At 48.6% G+C, this 23,494-nt stretch overlaps 1 protein-coding gene across 1 annotated transcript in view; it reads right to left on the bottom strand.

The window, feature by feature from the left end:
• Positions 1–23,494, bottom strand: part of GLE1 (GLE1 RNA export mediator) — a 105,514-nt gene that overhangs the window by 21,286 nt on the left and 60,734 nt on the right. The gene's annotated exons all lie outside the window — the stretch shown is intronic.

The following is a 23,494-nucleotide window of genomic DNA, read 5'->3' as shown; positions in this document are numbered from 1 at the left end:
CATATTTATCGGTCCTCAAACACCCTATCAAGTCCAGGTTTGGGAACCACCGCCTTAGGAAAAAAGAAAGAATAGCATAGAAAAGGAGGAGAAAGAAAACCCTTTCCTTATTACACCATGTAATAGAACCCATCCAGATTCATTCAATTCAGCGTGATAAGAATAGCACCGGGAAGGTGGTCTCTGAGCTATTCAACTGACCGTGCTGTTAGGTCGGAGAATGCCAGTCCTCGTGCCTTAAACCGGGTGATTAGCGAGAATGGGCTTTCTCCGACTTAAGTGCCTGACGCAATGCGGTTTCCACCACGCTAAAGGCAGGGGACAGCATCGCAACAGTAGTTTAGTACGATTTCTGCTCGCACCCCAAGAGTGCGTGAAAAAATCCTCTGTTCGGCCATAACAGCACGTTTATTTAAATAGCTCCGGGACCTGCTTCCTGGCGTTATTAATATTGCACTGAATTGAACTTGACCCCTAAAATAATGGTCTGAAGACGCCTAATTTCTGGTTTACTCATAATCTGAACTAAGGGATATGAGAAACCTACTTCTTCTAAGATCCAAGCTTCAAGAACCACACCATAAATGTAACCGATAGATGTCCTGGCAATTGGCCCCTGCAACGAACCAGTCCTGGTAAAATGGAAGCCCACTCCATGGACAACCTGCCATGTGTAGTACCTCCAGGTACCAAACTCTCGTTTGTCAGTCTGGTGCCACCAAAATGACTGGACTACCATCTACTACAGTGATTTTCAACCTTTTTTTACTCGCGGCACACGGAACAATATTTTAAAATTGCCAAGGTACACCATCAGTTCCCCACAGAAAAACAACAACTCCCATTGGCCCTCACAGTAAAAAAAAAATCCACACATGCAATTTTTTTCTGTGTAGGCCAATCACATTGCTCCCCACATAAATCATGTTGCTCCCTACATAAATCAATCCCATTGCTCCACACATAAATCATGTTGCTCACACATAAAGCAATCACATTTCTCCCCACATAAATCCTATTGCTCCCCACAGGAAAAATAAACTAACAAATATTAGCCCCTACCAGTCAGCTGTCCTCCTCCCTGTCCCTCAGTGGCGGGGGTTGTTCATAGTGGAGTGCTGCGAATACTGAGCAGGGGGCAGTCAGGCAGGTGTGGATGTGGGTGGGCAAGGAAAGCTGTGGATGCAGGCGGGAACTGGAAGATGTGTATGCAGGCGGGTGGGCTGGCTGGGTGGTGAGACATGGTTGCCGTGACCTATAATATCACACTGCCGCATCTTCAAGGCATAGGTCACGGCCAGAGCACGACTGATCCTCTAAGAAGAGCCCGGGCCAACAGTTCACTCTGAAGGTGCAGGAAGCGGCTCTGCCTCCGCGGCACACCTTGCAACTGGTCGCGGCACACTAGTGTGCCACGGCACATTGGTTGAAAAAGCCTGATCTACTATATATCTCCTAAGAACAAGGAAGAAATTGGTGAAAATGTACCAGCCGAAATTCTAAACCATGTATCAGAAGACTAATGGATCCCTGGTTTTGTACTTTGTCGTCTTGTTGTAGACCAAGGCGCCACTAAATATAGCTCTGCTGAAGCTTCTAAGACCGTGTACAGTGTGGCGTGCAGTTATTAGAGATTCCCTGCGTTACCCTACCAATTCTAACGACAATTAAGTCTAAGTCTGACGCTTCTGGTGGCAGACAAAAGTCCTCTGGAAGAAAGTACTGGTGACTGGGCAGTTTTACTCCCATTTTCTATCCTAGAATAAAGATGGCAAATATTGCTGGACCATAACCTCTGCTTAGGAAAAGAACCTAAACAGAATCACTCACCGTCCGGGATCTCGTCTTTCCCTAATGTATTGTATGCATGCTACTTACTGCAGCATTGTCTGACTGAACCCTAACAGTCGTTGCATGAATAGGAGATTGTGTCTTCTTCATTGTTTTTAGACCGCTCTTAGCGGCATATTCAGAACTGATCTCTGCTGTGCGATGCTATCGCACCCGTGTGGTGGGGGAGGGCCAGACATGCGGGATGGACTAGCCCTGTGCTGGGCATCCCCCCGCATGTCAGGGTGGCTGATCTGAATTAGCCCCTTAGTACTACCACTTTGGAAGCATAACGTTCTACCTACAGCACCTGGTATAACCAGGTGATCTCTCATCATAGTACTAAACCAGGTCCAACCATGCATATCTGCCAAGACCACCTAGATTGGGCCTTTTTAGAGTGTTGTTCTAGGTTATTTGGACCAGTCCAGAAAGATGATATAAACGATTTACGCATATCGTTCAGTCGTTCATGAAATTGCTCGCTTCATACCGAGACTCAACATTTGTATTATATTCTAATCCAATTATGGAGTGTGAGTATCTACCGAATTTAAAAAGCACCATCAGTTTTTAAAGTACATTTTGAAAGAGATTTACATTTATTATATTTATATAATTTTTGGGTACAAACAACTATAAAATTCACGCTGTATATCTGTCCAGAAAAAGTATTTTAGTATATGGGGTAAATGGTTAGATCAGTGGTTCCCAAACTGTGTGCCGTGGCTCCCAGGGGTGCCTCGGGACACTTGCAGGGGTGCCGTGGTTTGGTGGTCCAGTACCAATTCAAATTATTTATGGTCGAGGGGCGTGGCCACGGCGGCTGAGGAGTAGGCAGCAAGTCTCGGGAGCTCCCCGGCTACCTAAACTCCTGAATATATCCTGACTCCCCCTGGTGCTCTGCCCGGCTGAAGTGCTCACCCTGTGCTGCTGGGCACCGACGGGTGTGTCTGTCCGTGGTCTCCGGGTCCCGTAGAGGCGCCAATCACCGCCGCCCGGCCCTGCGGCCTACAACTCCTCCGGATCCCCGGCCTCTATTTTGGCGGCCTTGGCCGCGGGACGCCCGGAGCTCGTGCGGCGGGCTGCTGCTGACGCCAGACGCCGCCGAAAGACTGTGGGGGAGAGACAGCCTCTCCTCTGCCTCGTGAGCTGGGACCAGGGACCCTGAAGTTAGGACGTTTGGCAGGTACTCCTGGGGAAGGGGAAGAGACACTGCGGCCATTTTCGGAGGGGATCACAGAGGCTGCTGCCCATGCCTACACATATCAGGGGCTGCCTGATGAGACTCTCCAGGGACTTGCACTCTGTTTTATGAACTCTGAGACCCTATTGTCTGCTGATCTCACCCAATATCAACCTCACACTATCTATAACATCTATATTACCTCAGCATAGTGTTGGAGGCACCGTCAGGTGTTCACGCTGCGCAGCTCTCCCATTCTACCACAGAGAGGCTGCATATAGATAGGATCTGGCTACGCTGCTGTACTGCACTAATATTCAACAGTGTGCTACACACCAATATCCTACCCCTGCCTTCTGGGACTACTCCCTCTACAATACTTCTGTCCATATTATTGCTGCTGCTGCTACACAAGTCTGCATTTTCTACCCATTGATATTCGGACATAAGGACCAGGCACGGGTGCTTCCCGCCACTGATTGTGTACGTCCTTGCTGCTGCCGCCATCTACCTACACTCTATCCTAAAAACCCTGCCCTGGGGTAGGTGTGACTGCTCCTGCACGATATGGTTAAGGGCGGCCAGAGTGCGGCCGCGGCCAAACTAGAAAGATATGCCAGGCAATCCAATCCCAAGGTGTCATTGGCTCCTTCCCAGGGAGCCTCTCCAACCCACTCGGACCCCCCCTCTGTGTCCGCGGCCGGTACCCCAGAGATGGCAGAGGCGCCGTCTATTCAGCAGGTGCTGGAGGCTATACCTGGCAGTGAACAGCGTCTCTCCGATAAGATGGAAAAGGTGCAGTGCGACCTCTCCTTACTCAGACAAGATGTTCAGCGTATTCGTGAAAGAGTGGGTGAGGCGGAGACACGGGTCTCCAACCTGGAAGATGTGTGGCCCCCTGAAACAATCCGTATCTACGGTGACCCAGCAGGTTTCCTCCCTTCAGACCAAGCTCTTAGATATGGAAGGACGGCTGCGCAGGAACAATGTACGTTTTGTAGGCCTGCCTGAAAGAGAAGAGGGCTCGCAGCCAGAGGACTTTCTCGAATCTTGGCTTAAGGAGATGTATGGGGCTGAGTCCTTTACTGCCCAATTTACGGTGGAGCGTGCACATAGAATACCTTCTCGGCCGCTACCTCCTGGTGCCCCTCCTCGCACCTTCATCGCCAAATTCCTACATTACAAAGACCGGGACTCAGTTCTCCGCCTAGGGCGTACGAAGGGCCTGTTGGTACGTAATGGAGTTAAGGTGTCGGCCTTCCCGGATTTTGCCGCAGACGTCCAGAAGGACCGAGCCCAGTTTATGCCCATAAAACGGCGTCTGCGAGACCTTAACATCTCCTATTCCATGCTGTTTCCTTCAAGGCTCAGAGTTGTGGCGGATGGGGAGACCAAGTTTTTTAATACCCCCAGAGAAGCGGCACAATGGCTGGACAGATTTGCACCGGGTGCTCGGCAGCTAGATCCGGACTGACCTCCTGAGATGCGGAAGCTGAGGCCTGATCTACCGGAGGGAATGATCATGGATCAGGGAGCCCCCCTCCTTTGCATTGGTGGCTCAAGACTTTTAACTCCAAGTGGTGTTGACTAGAGAAGGGTTAGAGGTTTAGTTGGGAATCTAGGCCTTTCCTAGCACTTGGAAGTGTAGGTTGCTGGTTTGGGGGAAAAAAGTATGCCGAAGTTCGGGGAGGTGTACGGGGAGGGGAGGGATAATTGGGAGGCTGCCGGTTGCGGCTCCCTTCGCTGTTGGTTTTGGTTTTCTTTCTTTAGTTTGTTATTTTTCTTACCTAAGTTCTTTTTGATACAAGGATGTTTAATGATTCAGACGCTGTGGCTTATTACGCAGGGCTTACATACGTCAAGGGATGTTGGTGTTGCTAATGTTGATTCTCAGTTATATTTTAGGGACATGTCTATCCGGGAGACACATAGAGTCGGTATGGGGTCATGATTAACCTGAAATTTTTGGCATGGAATGTCCGGGGTCTGAATAACAAAATCAAACGCTCTTTGGTTTTAAATATGATTAAAAAATATGACCCGGACGTTGCATGTCTCAGTGAGACCCACTTAGAGGGGAATAGGTTATTATCATTACGACGGGCCTGGGTGGGATGGGCTTACCATGCCTCTCATTCTTCCTTCTCTAGGGGTGTCTCGATTCTGATTAAAAAATCAGTGCAATTTGAATTGTTATCGATCAAAACTGACCCGTATGGAAGATTTGTATTTATGGAATGTAAACGGAGTTCCCAGCCCTATTATATTCTAGCGGTGTACGATCCCCCTCCTTTTTCATATGCCGTACTGCAGCAGGCTGCCTCTTTTGTTGCTCCATCTCCTACCACCCCTGTGATATGCTTGGGTGATTTCAACAATGTCCTAGATTTATCCTTGGACCGATGGCACTCCCCGAATGTTGCGCTGGCGGGTGGTGGCCCTACCAAATTTGCTGACTTCTTAGATAGTTTGCAGTGGGTGGATCCGTGGAGACTCCGTCACCCTGCGGTCCGTCAGTTCTCCTGTTTTTCCAGTACTCATGGCTCCTTCTCCAGGATTGACCTGATTTTGGTGTCCTCTGCCCTTGTCCCTGGGATCATTGACATCCACTATGAGGCTCGAGGGGTCTCTGATCACTCCCCTATGTTGATGACCATTGCTGTGGGGGGTCAGAGGGGGCACTCTTACTGGAAGCTGCACCCCTCTTGGTTGTCCCAACTGGGTGACTGTAGTGACCTGGAGACTCAGTGGGGGGGATATTTTAATGATAACGTAGGGTCAGCCCCAGGTACGATAGTTTGGGATTCATTTAAGGCGTTTTTGAGAGGTACCTATATTGGACGCATAGCGGCTCATAAAATGTCCTCAAGGGAGAGAGAACGGGTCCTTGAGGGAGATGCTAGGGAACTAGAGTCCCAATATTTGCTAGATGGTGCCCCAGCGACGAAGGTACGCTGGTTGGCGGCTCAGTCGGCTTGGATGGCTCACCTGTCCGATAGAAACTCACGCTCCCTCCTTTTTAAAGCCACTAATATTTATATGCAGGCTGATAGGACGGGGGGACTCCTGGCTCGCCTGATACACTATGATCGTCCTGGGTCTACGATTGCCCGGATGTATGGTGGGGATGGCTCCATTGTTGACACCACGCCAGACATTGCGCAATTATTCAGATCCTATTACTCTGAGATATATAGCTCACAATTGACGTGCTCTACTCTAGACCTATCAAATTACCTGGGGGGTATTGAGCTGCCCGCACTTTCCTCTGGGGCCTGTGAACAGCTGGAGGCGCCCTTGACGCTCGAGGAGGTGACTGCGGCCATTGGCATGTCCCCTAGTGGCAAGGCCCCGGGGTCTGATGGGATTCCCTCTGAGGTCTACAAGAATCATATTGATTTTTTTGGGCCCAGACTTCATGCCCTATACTTGGATATATTTGCCAGTAACGAGCTCCCCCTCTCTATGTCAGAGGCAATTATAATAGTGATTCCAAAACCCGATAAGGACCCTAGGTCTCCAGACTCCTATAGGCCGATCTCCCTGATTCCCAATGACGCTAAGATCCTGGCAAAGATATTGGCAGTACGGCTTAACACAGTAATCACCTCCCTCGTTCACTCGGACCAGACTGGCTTCATGCCAGGGAAGTCCACATCTATTAACCTGCGTAGACTAAATACCATTTTGCAACTCCCACATGACTCCCCTTCTGACTCGGCTGTGGTCTCGTTAGACGCAGCCAAAGCTTTCGACAGCATTGAATGGGCTTATCTATGGGAGGTGATGGCACGTATGGGCTTCGGGCCCAACTTTATTAGATGGACTTAATTACTGTACCAACATCCGAGTGCCAGGATCTTGGTGAATGGCTATGTATCCCAGCCCTTTCAACTTTCCCGAGGTACTAGACAGGGCTGCCCCCTCTCCCCCACGCTGTTCGCCTTGGCCATCGAGCCCTTGGCATGTTTGGTAAGATCGCATCCAGATATTACAGGAATATGTACAGGCTCACGGGAAGATAGAATAGCTCTTTACACAGACGACATGTTGCTGTTCTTGCAAGACTACACCAAGTCAATGCCCATTTTGCTGCAGGTGATAGAGAGCTTTGGAGCCCATTCGGGCCTTAGAATTAACTGGTCCAAATCATACATTATGCCGGTCATGGGCTCCCCTCCTACTGTTCCCAAAGTCTCCCTGCCACTATGTTGGACAACACAATTTAAATACCTTGGAATCCAAATAACTAATGACCCCTCTGATTATATCCCTTTGAATCTGGACCCAACCCTGCAGTGGGTCATCAGCAAATCCAAGACTTGGTGTAGGCTTCCACTGACGGTCTCTGGCAGGGTCAATCTCATAAAAAAGATTATACTACCTAAACTTTTATACATTATTCTCCAGTCCCCGGTCTATATCTTTCCAATATTTTTTAGGAAATTGAATAGCGTTTTATCCTCACTGATATGGGCCAACAGGAGACCTAGAATACAGTTGAATACCCTCACCAGGCAGCGTTCCGACGGCGGCCTGGCACTGCCTAATTTTCAGATATATTACTACGCTGCTCAGCTGACTCATATTAGTATATGGGCGCAAGATTCTAACGCTGAATCTTTACACTGTGAATTTATTCGCTGCTACTTCCCCCACCTATCTCCCTTGCAGGTGCTGCTAAGTGGGAACATGGCTCGATTTCTCCCCCCTATTATTTTCCAGGCCTTAAAGATATGGCGGGCCCTGAGAGTTCTCTTGGGGTACGACGACCTGGACCCAGATACCCCCCTCTGGTACTCTGACTGGCTTCCTGAACTACACGCACTTGAGGGACGGGAGGTTTGGGCCCCTGGATCGGTGGTTTCTATATCCCAGCTCTACCTAGATATAGTGTATTCAAATCCTTTCAGCAGCTGAAAGATGAGTTTGATTTACCCAACTCCTACTTTTTCAGATATCTTCAGCTCCGACATGCCCTCCAGTCCCAATTTGCTGAGTCCCCCCCACGAATCCTCCCATTTCCCATAAAGACCTTTGTGGCTACACTGGGTCGGGCTAAAATGGTCTCCCTTGCGTATGGATATCTCCTAACTAAACTCCATGCGGACCCTCTGACACGTCTCCGTGGAAGGTGGGAGGATGATTTGGGTCCAATAACTGAGGAGGACTGGACCCTTGCGTTGGAATATCCTGCTACAGTTACCAAGTCTCTCAGATATCAGCAAATTCAACTTTTCATTCTACATAGAACTTATATAACTCCAACTAGGTTGGCTACTTTTGGGGCTGGTGGGACTGACATGTGCCCTAAGTGCGGGGTAGAGTAGGGTACATTCTGGCATCTGGTGTGGGACTGCCCGAGGTTGCGGATGTTCTGGTCGGGAGTTAGGTCAATCCTGGAGAATACGGGAGTGACTGGCGGACTGCTTACCCCGCAATTTTGTATCTTGGGGATGGAGGGCTCTACTTCTGTGCCCGTTTCGGTGGGTCTTTATGCTCGCAATATATGTGCCTTGGCTAAGGTTTGCATTGCGAGACTCTGGATGGCCCCAGGTGGCCCTTTAATATCTGCGCTTAAGACCCTGGTTAACGATACAATAGTCAAAGAAAGATATGTATATATGAAGCAAAACGCTTCAGCCAAATTTGAAAGAGTCTGGTCTCCATGGCTGAACTCTCCCCATTCCCAAATGGTCCCTTAACTAATTACAATGCGAACCGAAGCGATACCACACGACTAACTTACTGCTTAAGATATTCGTTTAAAATGGTTGACATTGGAGCCCTGCGTGCTCGTATAACATACATGGGAATATTGTGCAGCTGAATCAGATGATCGATCCTTCATACGCTTCTAGCTAGGCGTTTAATTTTTTTTTTTTTTGTTCTCTTTTAGGTATGTTTGTTCTGTTTATTAGTTACTGTTTTTTTGGTTAGCTTATGGGCAAAAATTAATAAAAAATTAATAGAGATGTACATAATGGCTGCAGAGCTTGCGGACCATAAAAGACAGAAAAATCAAAATGCACGATCATCTCCTTATAGACATGGCAATTAATCCGCTGATGTGAATTGTATTATTAATGAAGTTCCGATATGACTGATATATGTGATGTGACGTGCTATGCTACTGGTCTGCAGTGTCTGTACCTTTCTCCTCATTTTACTGAATAAAAACACTTTATTAAAAAAAAATTATTTATGGTCAATATAAATAGGCAAAACTAGTGCTGGTGGCTGTCAGTCATAAAATATGGGGACAAACAGAAGCAAATCTTGTCCCTCACCACACAACTGAGCCTAAGGATAACATATAAATACAATCTACTTAATTTAATATTTCTTTCTAAATTTCTCAATAAGAAATTTTTGTCCTAGGGGTGCCGTGAAAAAAATTCTGATACTCTAGGGCGCCATAACGCAAGAAAGTTTGGGAACCACTGGGTTAGATTCTCCCTACTCAGTAGGCCAGTGCAACTGATATTTATGTGTGATGCACTTGTGGTTTGTTAATTTTATTATGCGTTGTTCTTTGCTCTTTTTGGAACTGATGGATATCAATACATAGTAGGGCTTAATTTTGGATATGTCCCGTGAAATTACACTTTGCTGGTATTTCATGTTACCTCAACTTAATGTCTGGTGTTTTAAAATGAGTCTCCACACAAACAGATATCTCTGGGAAATGTTTATGTATGTTAAAGCTTTGTATACATTATTTTTTGTTGTTGTTTTGTTTAGTTATAAAAAGTTTTTTCCCCGTGATATCTACATAACAATTTCTTTCCACTGCTGCATTCATCTGAGTAATAGACGCTGTATATATTTTCACTACAAGACCATTTATGGTGTTTAGGCCATTACTAAAAAGGTATACATTGGGGTATATGCAATTGCGGTCGAATTCCCGAAATTGTCGAATTTCGGGTCATTTTCGGCCAAAAAAAAAATTCGCCTATGCAAATCAGTGCTTTCCGACCAAAAAAACGGACTTTCAAAATTCGACTTTTTGAAATTCGAATTTTTGCAAATTCGACTTTTCTGCAATGATACAAGTGCTGCAATTCGACCAAAGCATATTCAATTCAAGTTTGGAAATTCGACAGCAGTGCTTTTAGACAGCAAATTCGTCATTTTCAATCCGCCACACTTTGGAGGGTGAAAACAATAAAAAAAAATGTAAACATGTTTTTTTTGGTGTTTTTTTTTTTAGGAATAGCATATCTATTTATATTAGAAGGGATTAGGTACTTTTTTTTTTGGAGGCACAAATATAATTTATATATTTTTTAAAATATTTTTTTTATTTTATTATTGCTGGAACGGTAAAATCCTAAAAAAAAATGGCGTGGGGTCCCCCCTCCAAAGCATAACCAGCCTCGGGCTCTTCGAGCTGGTCCTGGTTCTAAAAATGCGGGGAAAAAATTGACAGGGGATCCCCCGTATTTTTAAAACCAGCACCGGGCTCTGCGCCTGGTGCTGGTGCCAAAAATACGGGGGACAAAAAGAGTAGGGGTCCCCCGTATTTTTAACACCAGCATCGGGCTCCACTAGCTGGACAGATAATGCCACAGCCGGGGGTCACTTTTATGCCGTGCCCTGCGGCCGTGGCATTAAATATCCAACTAGTCACCCCTGGCCGGGGTACCCTGGGGGAGTGGGGACCCCTTCAAGCAAGGGGTCCCCCCCCCCAGCCACCCAAGGGCCAGGGGTGAAGCCCGAGGCTGTCCCCCCCCATCCAATGGGCTGCGGATGGGGGGGCTGATAGCCTTTTGTGATAATGAAAAGAATATTGTTTTTTCCAGCAGTACTACAAGTCCCAGCAAGCCTCCCCCGCAAGCTGGTACTTGGAGAACCACAAGTACCAGCATGCGGGAAAAAAACGGGCCCGCTGGTACCTGTAGTACTACTGGAAAAAAAATACCCAAATAAAAACAGTACACACACACCGTGACAAGTAAAATAAGAATTTACTTACCGATAATTCTATTTCTCATAGTCCGTAGTGGATGCTGGGGACTCCGAAAGGACCATGGGGAATAGCGGCTCCGCAGGAGACTGGGCACAAAGTAAAAGCTTTAGGACTAGCTGGTGTGCACTGGCTCCTCCCCCTATGACCCTCCTCCAAGCCTCAGTTAGGATACTGTGCCCGGACGAGCGTACACAATAAGGAAGGATTTTGAATCCCGGGTAAGACTCATACCAGCCACACCAATCACACCGTACAACTTGTGATCTGAACCCAGTTAACAGCATGATAACAGAAGGAGCCTCTGAAAAGATGGCTCACAACAACAATAACCCGATTTTTGTAACAATAACTATGTACAAGTAATGCAGACAATCCGCACTTGGGATGGGCGCCCAGCATCCACTACGGACTATGAGAAATAGAATTATCGGTAAGTAAATTCTTATTTTCTCTAACGTCCTAGTGGATGCTGGGGACTCCGAAAGGACCATGGGGATTATACCAAAGCTCCCAAACGGGCGGGAGAGTGCGGATGACTCTGCAGCACCGAATGAGAGAACTCCAGGTCCTCCTCAGCCAGGGTATCAAATTTGTAGAATTTAGTAAACGTGTTTGCCCCTGACCAAGTAGCTGCTCAGCAAAGTTGTAAAGCCGAGACCCCTCGGGCAGCCGCCCAAGATGAGCCCACTTTCCGTGTGGAATGGGCTTTTACAGATTTTGGCTGTGGCAGGCCTGCCACAGAATGTGCAAGCTGAATTGTACTACAAATCCAACGAGCAATCGTCTGCTTAGAAGCAGGAGCACCCAGCTTGTTGGGTGCATACAGGATAAACAGCGAGTCAGATTTTCTGACTCCAGCCGTCCTGGAAACATATATTTTCAGGGCCCTGACTACGTCCAGCAACTTGGAATCCTCCAAGTCCCTAGTAGCCGCAGGCACCACAATAGGTTGGTTTAAGTGAAATGCTGAAACCACCTTAGGGAGAAATTGAGGACGAGTCCTCAATTCTGCCCTGTCCGTATGAAAAATTAGGTAAGGGCTTTTATAGGATAAAGCCGCCAATTCTGATACACGCCTGGCTGAAGCCAGGGCTAACAGCATTACCACTTTCCATGTGAGATATTTCAAGTCCACAGTGGTGAGTGGTTCAAACCAATGTGATTTTAGGAATCCCAACACTACATTGAGATCCCAAGGTGCCACTGGAGGCACAAAAGGAGGCTGTATATGCAGTACTCCCTTGACAAACGTCTGAACTTCAGGAACAGAAGCTAGTTCTTTTTGGAAGAATATCGACAGGGACGAAATTTGAACCTTAATGGACCCTAATTTGAGGCCCATAGACAGTCCTGTTTGCAGGAAATGCAGGAATCGACCCAGTTGAAATTCCTCCGTAGGGGCCTTCCTGGCCTCGCACCACGCAACATATTTACGCCAAATACGGTGATAATGTTGTACGGTTACATCCTTCCTGGCTTTGATCAGGGTAGGGATGACTTCATCCGGAATGCCTTGTTCCTTCAGGATCCGGCGTTCAACCGCCATGCCGTCAAACGCAGCCGCGGTAAGTCTTGGAACAGACATGGTCCCTGCTGGAGCAGGTCCTGTCTTAGAGGTAGAGGCCACGGGTCTTCCGTGAGCATCTCTTGAATTTCCGGGTACCAAGTCCTTCTTGGCCAATCCGGAGCCACGAGTATAGTCTTTACTCCTCTCCTTCTTATGATTCTCAGTACTTTTGGTATGAGAGGAAGAGGAGGGAACACATACACTGACCGGTACACCCACGGTGTTACCAGAGCGTCCACAGCTATTGCCTGAGGGTCCCTTGACCTGGAGCAATATCTGTCCAGTTTTTTGTTGAGGCGAGACGCCATCATGTCCACCTTTGGTTTTTCCCAACGGTTTACAATCATGTGGAAGACTTCTGGGTGAAGTCCCCACTCCCCCGGGTGAAGATCGTGTCTGCTGAGGAAGTCTGCTTCCCAGTTGTCCACTCCCGGAATGAACACTGCTGACAGTGCTATCACATGATTTTCCGCCCAGCGAAGAATCCTTGCCACTTCCGTCATTGCCCTCCTGCTTCTTGTGCCGCCCTGTCTGTTTACGTGGGCGACTGCCGTGATGTTGTCCGACTGGATCAATACTGGCTGACCCTGAAGCAGAGGCCTTGCCTGACTTAGGGCATTGTAAATGGCCCTTAGTTCCAGGATATTTATGTGAAGTGACGTTTCCATGCTTGACCACAAGCCCTGGAAATCTTTTCCCTGTGTGACTGCTCCCCAGCCTCTCAGGCCGGCATCCGTGGTCACCAGGACCCAATCCTGAATGCCGAATCTGCGGCCCTCTAGGAGATGAGCACTCTGTAACCACCACAGGAGAGACACCCTTGTCCTTGGAGACAGGGTTATCCGCTGATGCATTTGAAGATGCGATCCGGACCATTTGTCTAGCAGATCCAACTGAAAAGTTCTTGCGTGGAATCTGCCGAATGGAATCGCTTCGTAAGAAGCCACCATCTTTCCCAGGACCCTTGTGCACTGATGCACTGACACCTGGCCTGGTCTTAGGAGTTTCCTGACTAGGTCGGATAACTCCCTGGCTTTCTCTTCCGGGAGAAACACCTTTTTCTGTACTGTGTCCAGAATCATCCCTAGGAACAGCAGACGTGTCGTCGGAATCAGCTGCGATTTTGGAATATTTAGAATCCATCCGTGCTGTCGTAGTACTATTTGAGATAGTGCTACTCCGACCTCTAACTGTTCTCTGGACCGTGCCCTTATCAGGAGATCGTCCAAGTAAGGGATAATTAAGACGCCTTTTCTTCGAAGAAGAATCATCATTTCGGCCATTACCTTGGTAAAGACCCGGGGTGCCGTGGACAATCCAAACGGCAGCGTCTGAAACTGATAGTGACAGTTCTGTACCACAAACCTGAGGTACCCTTGGTGAGAAGGGCAAATTTGGACATGGAGGTAAGCATCCTTGATGTCCAGAGACACCATGTAGTCCCCTTCTTCCAGGTTCGCTATCACTGCTCTGAGTGACTCCATCTTGAACTTGAACCTTTTTATGTAAGTGTTCAAGGCTTTCAGATTTAAAATGGGTCTCACCGAGCCGTCCGGCTTCGGTACCACAAACAGCGTGGAGTAATACCCCTTTCCCTGTTGTGATTATCACTTGCTGGGAATACAGCTTGTGAATGGCTTCCAATACCGCCTCCCTGTCGGGGGTAGACGTTGGTAAAACAGACTTCAGGAACCGGCGAGGGGGAGACGTCTCGAATTCCAATTTGTACCCCTGAGATACTACCTGCAGGATCCAGGGGTCCACTTGCGAGTGAGCCCACTGCGCGCTGAAATTCTTGAGACGGGCCCCCACCGTGCCTGAGTCCGCTTGTAAGGCCCCAGCGTCATGCTGAGGACTTGGCAGAAGCGGGGGAGGGCTTCTGTTCGTGGGAAGAAGCTGTCTGTTGCAGTCTTTTTCCCCTTCCTCTGCCCCGGGGCAGATATGAGTGGCCTTTTGCCCGCTTGCCCTTATGGGGACGAAAGGACTGAGCCTGAAAAGACGGTATCTTTTTCTGCTGCGAGGTGACTTGGGGTAAAAAGGTGGATTTCCCAGCCGTTGCCGTGGCCACCAGGTCCGATAGACCGCCCCCAAATAACTCCTCCCCTTTATACGGCAATACTTCCATATGCCGTTTGGAATCCGCATCCCCTGACCACTGTCGCGTCCATAATCCTCTTCTGGCAGAAATGGACATCGCACTTACTCTTGATGCCAGAGTGCAAATGTCTCTCTGTGCATCTCGCATATATAGGAATGCATCCTTTAAATGCTCTATAGTCAATAATATATTGTCCCTGTCCAGGGTATCAATATTTTCAGTCAGGGAATCCGACCAAGCCACCCCAGCACTGCACATCCAGGCTGAGGCGATTGCTGGTCGCAGTATAACACCAGTATGAGTGTATATACTTTTAAGGATATTTTCCAGCCTCCTATCTGCTGGCTCCTTAAGGGCGGCCGTTTCTGGAGACGGTAACGCCACTTGTTTTGATAAGCGTGTGAGCGCCTTATCCACCCTAGGGGGTGTTTCCCAACGAGCCCTAACCTCTGGTGGGAAGGGATATAGTGCCAATAATTTTTTAGAAATTAGCAGTTTTTTGTCGGGGGTAACCCACGCTTCATCACACACTTCATTCAATTCATCTGATTCAGGAAAAACTACGGGTAGTTTTTTCACACCCCACATAATACCCCTTTTTGTGGTACTTGCAGTATCAGAGATGTGCAAAACCTCCTTCATTGCCGTGATCATGTAACGTGTGGCCCTACTGGAAAATACGTTTGTTTCTTCACCATCGACACTGGAGTCAGTGTCTGTGTCTGGGTCCGTGTCGACCCACTGAGGTAACGGGCGTTTAATAGCCCCTGACGGTGTTTGAGACACCTGGACAGGCACTAACTGAGCTGCCGGCTGTCTCATGTCGTCAACAGTTTTCTGTAACGTGCCGACACTGTCACGTAATTCCTTAATTACGGCCATCCATTCAGGTGTCGACTCCCTAGGGGGTGACATCACCATTATAGGCAATTGCTCCGCCTCCACATCATTTTCCTCCTCATACATGTCGACACACACGTACCGACACCCAGCACACACACAGGGAATGCTCTGATAGAGGACAGGACCCACTTAGCCCCTTGGGGAGACAGAGGGAGAGTTTGCCAGCACACACCAGAGCGCTATATATGTATAGGGACAACCTTACAATAAGTGTCTATCCCTTATAGCTGCTTATATCTGTTATTTTGCCAAATAAGTGCCCCCCTCTCTTTTTTACCCTGTTTCTGTAGTTGCAGGATGCAGGGGAGATTCTGGGAGCCTTCCTACCAGCGGAGCTGTGTGGGAAAAATGGCGCTGTGTGCTGAGGAGATAGGCCCCGCCCCCTTCACGGCGGGCTCTTCTCCCGCTTTTTTCTGGAAAACTGGCAGGGGTTAAATACATCCATATAGCCCAGGAGCTATATGTGATGTATTTTTTGCCAAATAAGGTAAATTCATTGCTTCCCAGGGCACCCCCCCCCCCAGCGCCCTGCACCCTCAGTGACCGAAGTGTGAAGTGTGCTGAGAGCAATGGCGCACAGCTGCAGTGCTGTGCGCTACCTTATGAAGACAGGAAAGTCTTCTGCCGCCGATTTATGGACCTCTTCTTGCTTCAGCATCTGTAAGGGGGCCGGCGGCGCGGCTCCGGGACCCATCCATGGCTGGGCCTGTGATCGTCCCTCTGGAGCTAATGTCCAGTAGCCTAAGAAGCCCAATCCACTCTGCACGCAGGTGAGTTCGCTTCTTCTCCCCTTAGTCCCTCGATGCAGTGAGCCTGTTGCCAGCAGGTCTCACTGAAAATAAAAAACCTATTTAAACTTTTACTCTAAGCAGCTCAGGAGAGCCACCTAGATTGCACCCTTCTCGTTCGGGCACAAAATCTTAACTGAGGCTTGGAGGAGGGTCATAGGGGGAGGAGCCAGTGCACACCAGCTAGTCCTAAAGCTTTTACTTTGTGCCCAGTCTCCTGCGGAGCCGCTATTCCCCATGGTCCTTTCGGAGTCCCCAGCATCCACTAGGACGTTAGAGAAAACTTTATTACACACTGCCGACACACACATACTTACCTATGTTCACACGCCGACATAGGTCCTCTTCTCCATGTAGAATCCACGGATACCTGAAAAGAAAACATCAATATACTCACCTCAGCCAGGGTCCAGAGATAAATCCACGTACTTGGCAAAAAAAGAAAACGAACACACGGACCACCGGACTGAAAGGGGTCCCATGCTGACACATGAGACCCCTTACCCCGAATGAGACCTGTCAGTGACAGCTGTCACACAAAGGACTCTAAAGCCAATCAGGAAGCGCAACTTCGTTGCGCTCACCTGATTGGCTGTGCGCTGTGACAGCGCATCGCACAGCCCCGTCCATTATATTCAATGGTGGGAACTTAGCGGCTAGCGGTGAGGTCACCCGCCGGTCAGCGGCTGACCGCGGGTAACCCCCCGGCTAGCCGCTAAGTTCCCACCATTGAAACTAATGGAGCGGCTTTGCGATGCGCTGTCACAGCACAGACAGCGCACAGCCAATCAGGTGAGCGCCACGGAAGTAGCGCTTCCTGATTGGCTGAAGGGACTTCAGTGACAGGAGTCACGTGATGTCCCGGCAATCGGGAGAAAGGGGTCTGATGTGTCAGCATGGGACCCCTTTCAGTCCGGTATGGAGCGGGTATTTGCGGTTTGTTTTTTTAACAAGTACGTGGATTATACTCTGGACGTGGATGTACCTCTGGACGCTGGAAGGTGAGTATAATTTTTTCACAGGTACCCTCGGATCGTCGGAGACCGTGGCAGTCGGCGTGTCAACATAGGTAAGTATGTGTGTGTCGGTAGTGTGTAATAAAGTTTTACTATCAAGGTGTCTGTGTACCGTTTTTATTTGGGTATTTTTTTTCCAGTAGTACTACAGGTACCAGCGGGCCCGTTTTTCTCCCGCATGCTGGTACTTGTGGTTCTCCAAGTACCAGCTTGCGGGGGAGGCTTGCTGGGACTTGTAGTACTGCTGGAAAAAACAATATTCTTTTCATTATCACAAAAGGCCATCAGCCCCCCCATCCGCAGCCCATTGGATGGGGGGGGACAGCCTCGGGCTTCACCCCTGGCCCTTGGGTGGCTGGGGGGGGGACCCCTTGATTGAAGGGGTCCCTACTCCCCCAGGGTACCCCGGCCAGGGGTGACTAGTTGGATATTTGATGCCACGGCCGCAGGGCACTGTATAAAAGTGACCCCCGGCTGTGGCATTATCTGTCCAGCTAGTGGAGCCCGATGCTGGTGTTAAAAATACGGGGGACCCCTACTCTTTGTCCCCCGTATTTTTGGCACCAGCACCAGGCGCAGAGCCCGGTGCTGGTTTTAAAAATACGGGGGATCCCTGCCCAATTTTTCCCCGCATTTTTAGAACCAGGACCAGCTCGAAGAGCCCGAGGCTGGTTATGCTTTGGAGGGGGGACCCCACGCCATTTTTTTTTCCGGGTTTTTCCCGTTTTTCCCCGTTTTTTAAAATCGCGGCAAAATCCGCCAAATCGTCCGATTTTCGCCCGCGGTTCTGGCGAATCCGTTTTTCATTGAATATGGTGAATTCCGGCAGCCACCTTCCGGAATTCACCTGTCGAATTAAGTCGAATTAAAAAACGGCGAAAAATTGCCGCGATTCGCCGTGAATTGCATATACCCCATTGTATAACACTATTTCCTTTTGTAAGGGAGACTATTTTATATATTTAACAATGGCCCTCATTCCGAGTTGTTCGCTCACTAGCTGCTTTTAGCAGCATTGCACACGCTAAGCCGCCGCCTACTGGGAGTGAATCTTAGCATGGCAGAATTGCGAATGCAAGATTAGCAGAATTGCGAATAGAAATTTCTTTGCAGTTTCTGAGTAGCTCGAGACTTACTCTGCCACTGCGATCAGTTCAGTCAGTTTTGTTCCAGGTTTGACGTCACAAACACACCCAGCGTTCGCCCAGACACTCCCCCGTTTCTTCAGACACTCCCGCGTTTTTCCCAGAAACGGCTGCGTTTTTTCGCACACACCCATAAAACGGCCAGTTTCCGCCCAGAAACACCCACTTCCTGTCAATCACACTCCGATCAACAGAACAAAGAAATTTCTCCGTTAAGCCGTGAGTAAAATACCAAACTTTTTAGCAAATTTACTTGGCGCAGGCGCACTGCGAACGTTGCGCATGCGCAGTTTGCGACTAATCGCACCAATGCGAGGAAAAATAACGAGCGAACAACTCGGAATGAGGGCCAATGGTCTATATATACACACCGTTGTCATTTTAGAGCAATTATTAAAAGTTAAGTTTTAATTATATTAGTTACCAATTTTGAATTTTAAAAGAGTGCCGTACAAAGGGATTAATTCACTTCAGATGGCCTCCTGTCCATCATGTTGCCTAGAGTATTTTAGCAATATCACAAGAAGGAGAAAATGACACAGTCTGCACAAAAGCAGTAAGTTGGTAACGTTTATAAAAAATAAAATAAAGTAACTTGGGCAGTAAAAACAGCCCTCCTAACTAAAGGTGCCTGCTCCTGCCTTGGCACCAAAGAGAAAAAATAAGATTTTACTTACCGGTAAATCTATTTCTCGTAGTCCGTAGAGGATGCTGGGGACTCCGTAAGGACCATGGGGAGAGACGGGCTCCGCAGGAGACATGGGCACTTTAAAGAAATAATTTAGTTCCTGGTGTGCACTGGCTCCTCCCTCTCTGCCCCTCCTCCAGACCTCAATTAGAGAACTGTGCCCAGAGGAGATGGACAGTACAAGGAAAGGATTTTTGTTAATCCAAGAGCAAGATTCATACCAGCCACACCAATCACACCGTATAACTTGTGATAACAATCCAGTAAACAGTATGACAATAACATAGCATCAGTTCACGCCCGATGCAACAATAACGTAACCCTTATTGAAGCAATAACTATATACAAGTATTGCAGAAGAAGTCCGCACTTGGGACGGGCGCCCAGCATCCACTACGGACTACGAGAAATAGATTTACCAGTAAGTAAAATCTTATTTTCTCTAACGTCCTAGAGGATGCTGGGGACTCCGTAAGGACCATGGGAATTATGCCAAAGCTCCCAAACGGGCGGGAGAGTGCGGATGACTCTGCAGCACCGATTGAGCAAACATGAGGTCCTCCTCAGCCAGGGTATCAAACTTATAGAATTTTGCAAAGGTGTTTGTACCCGACCAAGTAGCAGCTCGACACAGCTGTAGTGCCGAGACCCCTCGGGCAGCCGCCCAAGAAGAGCCCACTTTCCTAGTGGAATGGGCCTTGATCGACTTCGGTAACTGCAATCCTGCCGTAGAATGCGCGTGCTGAATCGTGTTACAGATCCAGCGAGCAAGAGTCTGCTTTGAAGCAGGGCCGCCAAGCTTGTTGGCTGCATACAGAACAAACAGTGCTTCTGTTTTTCTGACTCCAGCCGTCCTGGCTACATAAATTTTCAAAGCCCTGACCACATCAAGGGACTCGGAATTCTCTAAGTCCCGTGTAGCCACAGGCACCACAATAGGTTGGTTCATATGAAAGGATGAAACCACTTTTGGCAGGAACTGAGGACGTGTACGCAATTCCGCTCTATCCATATGGAAAACCAGATAGGGGCTTTTATGTGATAAAGCCGCTAATTCCGACACTCGCCTAGCCGAAGCCAGGGCTAATAACATGACCACCTTCCAAGTGAGATATTTCAACTCCACCGTTTTCAGTGGTATCCGTTCACATGGTCGACCATGTTATGGTCGACAGTCATTAGGTAGACCACTATTGCTCGACATTGACATGGTCGACATGGACACATGGTCGACACATGAAAGGTCGACACATGAAAAGGTAGACATGAGTTTTTTTAACTTTTTTTTATACCTTTGGGGAACTTTTCCATACTTTATGATCCACGTGGACTACGATTGGAACGGTAATCTGTGCCGAGCGAAGCGAAGGCACCATGCCCGAAGCATGGCGAGCGAAGCGAGCCATGCGAGGGGACGCGGTGCACTAATCGGGGTTCCCAGTCACTTTACGCAAAAAACGACACCAAAAAAAGTAAAAAAAAAACCCATGTCGACCTTTTCATGTGTCGACCATGTGTCCATGTCGACAAATAGTGGTCGACCTAATGACTGTCGACCATAACATGGTCGACCATTCATACCGGAACCGTTTTCAGTGGTTCAAACCAGTGTGACTTTAGGAAGCCCAAGACCACATTAAGGTCCCAAGGCGCCACCGGAGGCACAAACGGAGGCTGAATATGCAGTACTCCCTTAACAAAGGTCTGAACTTCTGGGAGAGAAGCCAATTCTTTTTGAAAGAAAATGGATAGGGCCGAAATCTGGACCTTAAGGGAGCCTAATTTAAGGCCCAAATCCACTCCAGTTTGTAGGAAGTGAAGGAAACGGCCCAGATGGAATTCTTCCGTAGGAGTATTCCTGGCCTCACACAAAGAAACATATCTTCGCCATATACGGTGATAATGTTTTGCTGTTACTTCCTTCCTAGCCTTTATCAGCGTAGGGATAACCTCAACCGGAATACCTTTTTCCGCTAGGATCCGGCATTCAACCGCCATGCCGTCAAACGCAGCCGCGGTAAGTCTTGGAACAGACAGGGACCCTGTTGCAACAGGTCCTGCCTTAGAGGAAGAGGCCACGGATCTTCCGTGAGCATTTCCTGAAGATCTGGATACCAGGTCCGTCGTGGCCAATCTGGAACAACGAGGATTGTTCTCACTCCTTTTCTTCTTACTATTATCAACACCTTTGGTATGAGAGGAAGAGGAGGAAATACATAGACGGACCGGAACACCCACTGTGTCACGAGGGTGTCTACCGCTACTGCCTGAGGGTCTCTGTACCTGGCGCAATACCTCTGCAGCTTTTTGTTGAGGCGGGACGCCATCATGTCTATCTGTGGCAGTTCCCACCGACTCACAATCTGTGCGAAGACTTCTGGATGAAGTCCCCACTCTCCCGGGTGTAGGTCGTGTCTGCTGAGGAAGTCTGCTTCCCAGATGTCCACTCCCGGAATGAACACTGCTGACAGTGCACTTACATGATTCTCCGCCCAGCGAAGAATCCTGGTGGCTTCCGCCATTGCCGCTCTGCTCCTTGTGCCGCCTTGGCGGTTTACATGAGCCACTGCGGTGATGTTGTCTGACTGGATCAGAACTGGTTGGTCGCGAAGTAAGGCCTCCGCTTGACGTAGGGCGTTGTATATGGCCCTTAGTTTCAGGATGTGGATGTGCAAACAAGTCTCTTGACTTGACCAAAGACCCTGGAAATTTCTTCCCTGTGTGACTGCTCCCCAACCGCGGAGGCTTGCGTCCGTGGTCACCAGGATCCAATCCTGAATGCCGAATCTGCGGCCCTCGAGAAAGTGAGCACTCTGCAGCCACCACAGGAGTGACACCCTGGCCCTGTGGGACAGGGTGATCAACCGATGCATCTGTAGATGTGATCCGGACCACTTGTCCAACAGATCCCATTGGAAAGTCCTCGCATGGAACCTGCCAAAGGGAATGGCCTTGTATGAGGCCACCATCTTTCCCAGGACTCGAGTGCAATGATGCACGGACACCTGTCTTGTTTTCAAAAGGTTCCTGACCAGAGTCATAAGTTCCTGGGGTTTTTCTATCGGAAGATAAACCCTTTTCTGGGTCGTGTCCAGAATCATGCCCAAGAAGGGCAGACGAGTCGTAGGAACCAACTGCGACTTTGGGATATTGAGAATCCAGCCGTGTTATTGTAACACTTTCAGTGAAAGATACGCTGTTCAGCAACTGCTCTCTTGATCTCGCTTTTATGAGGAGATCGTCCAAGTACGGGATAATTGTGACACCCTGCTTGCGCAGGAGCACCATCATTTCCGCCATTACCTTGGTGAAAATCCTCGGAGCCGTTGAGAGACCAAACGGCAACATCTGAAATTGGTAATGACAGTCCTGTACCGCAAATCTTAGGTACGCTTGATGAGGTGGATAAATGGGGACATGAAGGTACGCATCCTTTATGTCCAGTGACACCATAAAATCCCCCCCTTCCAGGCTGGCGATGACCGCTCTTAGCGATTCCATCTTGAACCTCTTCAAGTATAGGTTCAGAGATGTTAAATTCAATATGGGTCTTACCGAACCGTCCGGTTTCGGAACCACAAACATGGTCGAATAATACCCCCTTCCCTGTTGAAGGAGGGGAACCTCGACCACCACCTGCTGAAGATACAATTTCTGTATTGCATTTAACACTATCTCCCTCTCTAGGGGGGGGGGAGGACGGTAGGGCCGATTTAAAAAACCGGCGAGGAGGCACCTCTTCGAATTCCAGCTTGTAACCCTGAGACACAATTTCTATTGCCCAGGGATCCACCTGGGAGTGAACTCACATGTGGCTGAAATTCCGAAGATGCGCCCCCACTGGCCCCGACTCCGCCAGTGGAGCCCCAGCGTCATGCGGTGGATTTTGCAGAGGCCGGGGAGGACTTCTGTTCCTGGGAACTAGCTGTATTGTGCAGCTTTTTTCCTCTGCCCCTCCCTCTGGCAAGAAAGGACGCACCTCGGACTTTCTTGTTTCTTTGTGAACGAAAGGACTGCATTTGATAATGCGGTGCTCTCTTAGGCTGTGAGGGAACATAAGGCAAAAAATTTGACTTTCCAGCCGTAGCTGTGGAGACCAGGTCCGAGAGACCTTCACCGAACAATTCCTCACCCCTGTAAGGTAAAACCTCCATATGCCGTTTTGAGTCGGCATCACCTGTCCATTGCCGAGTCCACAGGAACCTTCTGGAAGAAATCGACATAGCGTTTATTCTAGAACCCAGCAGACTAATGTCTCTTTGAGCATCTCTCATATAAAGGACAGCGTCTTTAATATG

Source organism: Pseudophryne corroboree, chromosome 8, assembly GCF_028390025.1.
Source record: "Pseudophryne corroboree isolate aPseCor3 chromosome 8, aPseCor3.hap2, whole genome shotgun sequence".
Taxonomy (NCBI): Eukaryota; Metazoa; Chordata; class Amphibia; order Anura; family Myobatrachidae; genus Pseudophryne; species Pseudophryne corroboree.
The sequence above is the reverse complement of the archived record's forward strand: the minus strand, read 5'-3'. Positions and strand labels throughout refer to the sequence as shown.